Source organism: Castor canadensis, chromosome 1, assembly GCF_047511655.1.
Source record: "Castor canadensis chromosome 1, mCasCan1.hap1v2, whole genome shotgun sequence".
Classification (NCBI taxonomy): Eukaryota; Metazoa; Chordata; class Mammalia; order Rodentia; family Castoridae; genus Castor; species Castor canadensis.
The window spans coordinates 56,186,744-56,194,713 of NC_133386.1; the positions used below are offsets into that span (position 1 = coordinate 56,186,744).

The 7,970-nt window shown below is 38.8% G+C and overlaps 1 pseudogene; it reads right to left on the reverse strand.

Annotated features, from left to right (window-relative positions):
* Positions 1-1,848: 1,848 nt before the first annotated feature.
* On the reverse strand, positions 1,849-1,948 carry LOC141416276 (U6 spliceosomal RNA; annotated as a pseudogene).
* Between the last annotated feature and the right edge of the window lie 6,022 nt (positions 1,949-7,970).

Sequence of the window (7,970 nt, forward strand, 5' to 3'; positions counted from 1 at the left end):
CTGGCTGTTCTAGACGTGCACTGCTGAATTCCTCTTTTCGGAGCACTGTCCCGCAAGTTCACCCACCAGGCCCTGGCATAGCTTGGACACCTTCACAAGCTAAGTCACAAAGACAAGCAGTGCTGCAGCTTCAAAAATGAAATTCAAAATGGAAGAGGCTGACTATGTTCTGGAGGAGCTGAGATGTAAAAAGTGTAAATTAAGAAGTTATTTAAAGAAAAGGTTTGGGGTTGGAATGCAGGAGAGAATGAATATGATTTTTTCTTTTCTTTTCTTTTTTATTTTTTAAAGTCATTCTTCTTTAAATGCTTTGTATTATAGCTCAAATTGCAATTAGGAAAAATCTGGTCCCACCCTTCTAATTAAAAAGCACAAGTAGTTCCTTTACTGACCACAACAAAGGGCAAACAGACTCACACCCACTTCCTCCACAGGAGCTTCTCTCTCTTTCCAGGCTGGTGGTGTAGCTGATAAATGGGCTACTGGGGCTGAAGAATTAAAGCCCAAGTGAGTTGATACCCATCTCAGTGGAGGAGACAAGTGGGGCAGGTTCTCCACTGTTAGAAAAGCTGGATTAATATTCCCACAACTGCATTTTAGGAGTGACCAGTTCATCCAAGTGATCACTTTCACAGGAGAGGTGAGGAAGGCAGAAACTGCCCTGCTCTCGGGGATGGAGCTGTGGGCTCGTTTCCACACTCCCTGTGCTCTTCCACTCCATTGCTGAGGGCTTATCACTGATGTGGAGTCAGTCCCCTATATCCTGCCCGGCTGTGGTGATGGAAGCGTGTGCTTTAATAATGAAATAAACCTGCTTTGTAGTTTCATCTGTAAAGAATTATGATATGGAAAATTTTAACTTGAAAGTGTTTTCTTTTAACCTTAAATACCTCAGTTTCTATTTTTATATCTGAAACAATGTGTTCTTTCCATTCGTGAAAATATTATATTTTCTTAGGAATGAACCTCTCTCCCAATCCTCTCACGTATTGCATCGCTGGAATTTTACTTGCACTGAGTCAAAAGAATCTTATAACTTAACTGAAATTTGCAAGTTCAGCAAAGTGATGATAGTACCTTAAAATAACAACAGGCACACTGGCAACTAGTGTCTCAATGATGACGCTGAACCCTCTAGGAGCCTATAGTCAGGGGCCAGGAGTTGTACCCATGATTCTATAAACACGGCAAGAAAGTTAGTTAATATAAACACCAACTTTTTCAACTGCAGCAATAAATGGTTCAACTGGTGAAATGTCTACAAGTTCTGCTCAAAACACCTTGTGAATTGTTTAATTAGCAAACTCTTGCAACACTCAACAAACAGAAATTGGCAAATTAGGGAGACACAAGGTCCCTGAAGTATTAACTGTGCTGATAATCTAATCCTCAGGCTTTTCAAGGGGACACATAATCCATTCTTCTGCTTTTTTTCTTTTCCTAAGGTTTCAGATACTCAAATGATAAACGTTTTCCATTTAAAAATGTCCTAATAACTAGATAAAATATAAGAGAAGTATAGACACTAGCTATAATAGTGAACCTGGTTGCTAAACACAAGGCCTCATCCAGATTAAGAGCATTTCTTAAGTAATAATGCAGAACATGTATGTATCCTCCCAAAGCAATGATGGCATTTGGTTCACACAAATGTAACTAAATCAAAGAAAAAATTCCTTTAAAAGCCAAGTCTTTTTGTTTCACCCAGCTGCAAAATAGGGTATAATCAGATATATGCTTACGGATCCCCACCCAGACTCCTTACCAGCCAAAATCCTAGGCAGTTTCAATTAGCAGAGATTTTTAATGATTGAACCATCTCATCAAAGATCCATGGTATGGTTTTTTTAAAATTTTTTTCCATGAATTTGTGTTTCATCTTTGTGTAGGGGACATGCTAATCTCTGTATAGTTCCAATTTTAGTGTATGTGCTGCCCAAACGAGCACATATAAGTGAGCACAAACACAGTCTCTCTCTCTTTTTTTTCTTTTTTGGTGGTACTGGGGTTTGAACTCAGGGCCTCATGCTTGCTAGGCAGGCACTCTACCACTTGAGTCACTCTGCAAGTCCTCCAGGGTATGTTTTGAACCAAGAAGCCCTGGGTGGGAAGGGGTCTTCTTTCACAACCACCCTGCATGTACAAAGATGCCAACATTTAGTGGGGGCAAGGAGGTAAAGCCATGCTTTGTGAGGCTGAGCCCCTTCCTGAGCTCAGATAGTCCAGTGCAGGCATATGTACCAGGGCTAGTTAGCTGATGAAAGCCAAGTCACAGACCCAGCAGCAGAATGGATCAGTTCAAAATATTTAATTCTAAGTGTATAGGTGAACCACCGGTGTCTGTGTTCACGATGAACGTCAAAACCCTACTGTCACTATGAACTCAAAAATACATGTTCTCTTTGTCAAAGATCTGGAGTATGATTTTCCTAAAGTATGTTTTTAAGGAATACATACACATTATTTTCATAAAGATCAAAGAAATTCATACCTCTTCTTGACAGAGAAAAACTTGAAAAGCATTAAGTGAAGGTTCTTCTTTCTCTTAGAAAGTATAGTTATGGTTCAGTACAATTGCCATGAAATAATTGATTAAAATAAACTATTGATTTAAATTTAATTATTTAAATAATTAAAATAATTGATTAGTTCTACCTGAAGTAGTAAAATGCCATGCTTCTTATCATCTTACAGCATATTCATTAACCTGACATGGATCTTCTTAGACTGAAATATCCAAGTCTTTCACATACCACTTTATAAAGCATAAAATGAAGAGCAATACTTTTTAGCCTTATAATTAATGGTCTTTCAAACACTTAACATATTCCTGGGTTTTTTTATGGTACTGGGGTTTGAACTCAGGACTTTGTGCTTACAAAGCAGGTGTGCTACTACTTAAGCCACACTTCCAGTCATTTTTCTCTGGTTATTTTGAAGATGGGAGTCTTGAGAATTATTTGTCTGGGCTGGCCTGGAACCGTCTTCCTACCGATCTCAGTCTCCCAAGTAGCTGGGATTGCAGGTGTAAGCCACCCACCCAGCACCAGCTTGACATATTCTTGAAAGAAAATCATCAAATAAAATCAAGCTACCAAAGACACTTTCCCCTCCCCACTCCCAATTTAGAATTAGTTTTAAGTGAGAGACCAACAAGCATAAGGGAACAAGTAGCAATTTGGTTTTCCATTTTAAGCAGAAGCATACCAGGCTTACCCACAAAAGATTTTAAAATACTTTAAAGAAGAATGAAGTGGCTGGAGAAGTGGCTCATATGGCAGAGTGTCTGCCTAGCAAGCACAAGGCACTGAGTTCAAACACCAGTACCAACAGATAGATTGCTCGATGATAGACCCAGGAATGTATATATAGTTAATATACATTTTTAAAAAGCAAAGACACAATTCATTCTTAAAACCCCTCTATAAAATATCTGAGTTTGTATCTTCTTTCAGTTTTCTTTATATATAGCTTTAAGTTATTTTAGATGATGTTTTTCTCTATTTCCTGCTACAGTGAAATAATGACAGGCACCTCATGTCAGTCTTTGGTCAGCCACTTAACTCAGCAGTCGGCAGACTGATGCTGCTAGCACATGACCTGTGAGCCAAGATTTTAGCCTCCATGGAAAAAGAGACCATCACCATGAGGGTGCTCTGTGACAAACCCAAAGGGCTTTTATTCTGTGACTTTTTACAAGTAGTCTGTAACCTTTGTACCCTTAGACCCTCATTCAAACCATCTCACCACTCTGGAAACCAGAGGCAAAGGATGCATAAGGCACGAACTTCCTATCCAAATAGAGTACTGTAAACATTTAGGGGAAGGATGGTGCTACTGCTAAAATAAACCATCAAAGAGGACATCAGCCAAGACATTTTTATTCTGGGAGTCTCACCATTGAGGGACCTCCATTTTGGTTTGTACTCTTTTGTTCAAGAAATAGGTCCCAATGACAACAACAAATAAGCTCCTTAGATGTACTGGAATTTTTAAGTTTTGTGAGCCTTCTTAGGTGCTAATAAGTATATTTAAGACTTATAAGTCTGGGTCTCAATTATGTTTTTGTTTTTTTAAACTGTAAGTGAAACATGAGTAAAACATATAAAGAGAAGAATGCTACTCTCAAGAGATTATTAATATTTCTGTTTATTCTAATTTGGCAGTTTTTAACTTTCAACTGAGCTTTATAAGTTTTTATTAAGAGATCCTCCTTTTGTCAGATTCAAAGTTGTTTGGGCTAGAAATTTAAAGTAGTTGCAACAAGACTTTTTTTTTTTAATTGAAGAGAAGAGCCTCCTTTTGTCAGATTCAAAGTTGTCTGGGCTAGAAATTAAAATTAAAGTAGTTGCAACAAGACTTTTTTTTTTTTTTTAATTGAAGAGAAGGTAAGAGTAGAGAAGATGGGGTCACCAACGAAGGGGTTGCTCATTGACAATGCTCCCAAAATTGTGCAAATAAGTCAGTAGGTAAAGCAGCAGGAAGTAAAATTGTGTCCATTTTGTCTAAACTCAAAAACATAAAAAAACTCAATCTAAAATTAAAATTTATTTAAATTAAGGATATATTTAAAAGTCCCTCTAAGGAATAAATTTGTGAAAAACAGTACTTCAATAATTTTTAGGTTTTAATAAGCTCTCAATGGAGACTGTGGATTTAAAAAAACTGTATCTTTACACATCTAGTCCAGAAGTAGTTTGGGGTAAATCTGCCATCCAACTAAATGCATCGTCAAAAAAACAAAAACAAAACCAAGCAAATGCATCATCAAATGCTACCAGGAGATAGTTTGCCTTCCCACAAAGAATCCAAATTAGCTGTTGAACTTAATACAGCAAATACTTTACCATGTCCCAGTCTGATGAGGTAAGATATAAATCATTAACATCAAGTTGACAGCTATTTTTAGAATTCTTAGTTAAATATAAAGTACTTGAAGCATAAAAGATATAGGGTACCATTAAGTACAGATTCAAGAAGACCACGCCTTTAACACACAGATATGGGAACTCTTCCATAGGGTAAAAACACTTACCAAAATGCTCATATAAGAGCCTTGAACAAGAAAATGAAAAAACTAGCTGTCTTAATCATGCTAATCTCCTATTCACAGAATCAAGTCTTTACAAGTTACCTTTAGTATATTTTAAAATAAATGTTTTTAACAGTATTTTATTAATGGGTCTTTTATTACAGTAAACTATATGTACAATTTACATTTTAACCACACTAAGTGTACAGTTCAGTGGGGTTAAGTAAATTCACACTGTGCAGACCTTTCCCATCACGTCCCCATCTACTCAACCATAACTTCTAGTCATTCCTCCCTACTCCAGCCCTGGCAACCTTGTTCTATTTTATATCACTATGAATGCAACTAGTTCAGATACTAGACATACAAATGAAATTATACAACATTTTGTCTTTTGTGTCTGGCTTATTTTACTTAGCATAATGGTAATACTTTAAAACCTAAGTCCTAATTAGCCAATTTATACATGGAAAAAGAAAGAAATCAAACTTGTTACTATAATAATGATAGGCTACTCACTCACCTTTTCAAAAATAATTTTACCTTCTATAAAGAAAATTCAGGTTTCAGCATCATTTCTCCCGTTAAGGGCTAAGACTTCAGTATCTCCCTACCCAAGCAACATCGTGGTCTACTTTTTGCCCCTCTTTCTTCCAAATAGAAAAGAAAGCTATGCCAGCTATCCTAAGCAATCCTTCGCAGCACCTCACACCTGTTCAGACAACGGGTCAGTTAAACAAGCAAAATAACAGCTGAGAAAGTCAGGTCAGCCACCCTGTGATCTTCAAGACATTTACAGAACCGGTCCCCTCTTTGCCTGCTTTATTTGAAAATAGCAGTTTAAGTAACATGATTCCTTCCCTTCCTGTTTGAAGAGACAGTGAAAGCCCTCCTGCTGAGAGTTCACTCTCTTAGTCTGGGGAAGAGGCCTTCTCAGTCCTCACACTTAGTAGCTAAGCCTAGGTCTACAGGGGAGAGAAGACCCATCTACCGGGTGATTGTGTTTGCCCCAGGAGCCAGGTCCAACTCAGAGTTAACCATTAACAAGGGCCTCATACACCTCACATATTCTTGTTGCCATGATTTTCACTCCTGGGTAAAGTTAAGGAAACTTCTTGCTTTCTGATCTTCTTAAATCTCTTCTTAAATTCCATTCCCAAATGATGCAAACTGGGGGGGGGGGGGCGGGGGCGGCGGGGAAGAGCCCAAGGACTGGGGTGCTACTCAATGGTAAAGTGCTATCCTAATATATCTGAAGCGCTGAGTTTCATCTTCAGCACTGAAAACAAAACAAAAAATTTGAAAACCTCAATACTTTATATCCAGAAGTACCAGAAATAATTCTGGTTGAAAACACACAAAATGAAACAAAACAATTCGTATGAGTAACACTCTCTTTTAGGCTCTCATTCTAATGTTACTAATAGTCTTCTTATGTGCTCTTCAAATCTTTTGATTTTTTGGGATCGGTGCTGAGGATGGAACCCAGGGCCTTATGCACACTTAGCTTTACCCCATCCCAAATGATACCATTTCAGGATTCTGTAAGGGACTTTAGGAATGATGTCATATTCCTTCACACTTGTCAGGCATTTTAGCTTAGGAGTGGAACCCTCTCTGCTTATCCTTTTTTCTTATTAAACATTCTGACATCTTACAGTAACTAACCCTAACAAATGAAATAGATAAAAGCAGAAAGCTGGTTGTAAAGGCAAACTACAATGTAAGGCCCCACTTACGATCCACAGTCCCATCAGTCCAATCCCCTCATCTCTTGGAAGTGGAAACAGAGGCCACAGTCACCTATTCAGGTGACTTTTCCAAGTTTGCATCATAGCAGTAGGAACCTGAGCACCATACTTAGTGACATCTCCTATGCTATTCCAGCAAACCTTGCTAACTTGTCAAATCAAATAACTGAGGTTGCATTTGTAGGAAAACCAAAGAAGAGGTCAACAGATTAGTGGGGAAGAAGTGTGGTTAGAAATTCTTGATTACTTTTAGGTTCTTAAGGCTTATCAATAAGACAAGAAACAAACAGAAATGGAGACACAGGAGAACAAGGAACCCATTGGATCGAAGGCAAAAAGCAACCATTCCTCATTCTTTCCTGTTCAACAGACAGTTATTATAGACAGGGGCCAGGTGCCAAGATATGCTGTGACATTGCTTCTGGACACAAAATAGGCGATATGTGTGTGTGTGTATGTGTACATGTTTACTGCGGAGCAAAGTCCAGGCAAGAATGTGGTGGATGCCCCTCAAAGTGGGCCAGGCGAGCAGAGAAAAAAAGGAGGAGGGCAACAGAACAGGGTGGAGATGGTGTCATTTGAGTGGAGCCCAGGACGGTAACCCAGAAGCAGCAACAGGCCTTTCCCCAGCCACACTGGCTAACATGAAGGGCTTAGACAGCGTGGTGGGAGGGATGTCTGGAAATGTGACTTCGGACCTTTATTTTCTAAAGGAATGCACAAAAAAACATGCATATGGACAGGCTGGCTGCTAGAGGGTTGTTGGTAAAAGGAAGTCAGAGATTTCAACTTGGTTGTCAAGCTACTCCATTATAGTAACAGCAGAGGTCTCGTAATTGGGTCTGAGGGCTACAATCAGCTTGCATTCCAGTATCAGTATCACACACACACACACACACACACACACACACACACACACACACACATACACACACACACACACACACACACACACACATACACACACACACACACCTGCCCACAGGCTCTGCTGCCTCCAAAAGTTTTAATCTAAAATTAGAAAGCATTCCTTTCACACTGAGGGAAAAAAGAGCTCTCAGTATGAAGGAATGGAAAAGGTTAAACTGAAGTCAGAGAAAAGTAACAAGGCCAAGGAGAAAAACCTTCCACTACCTCTTTGGCCTTCAGTATTCCATAAAACACATTTCTCTCCTGATAAGCCCCTG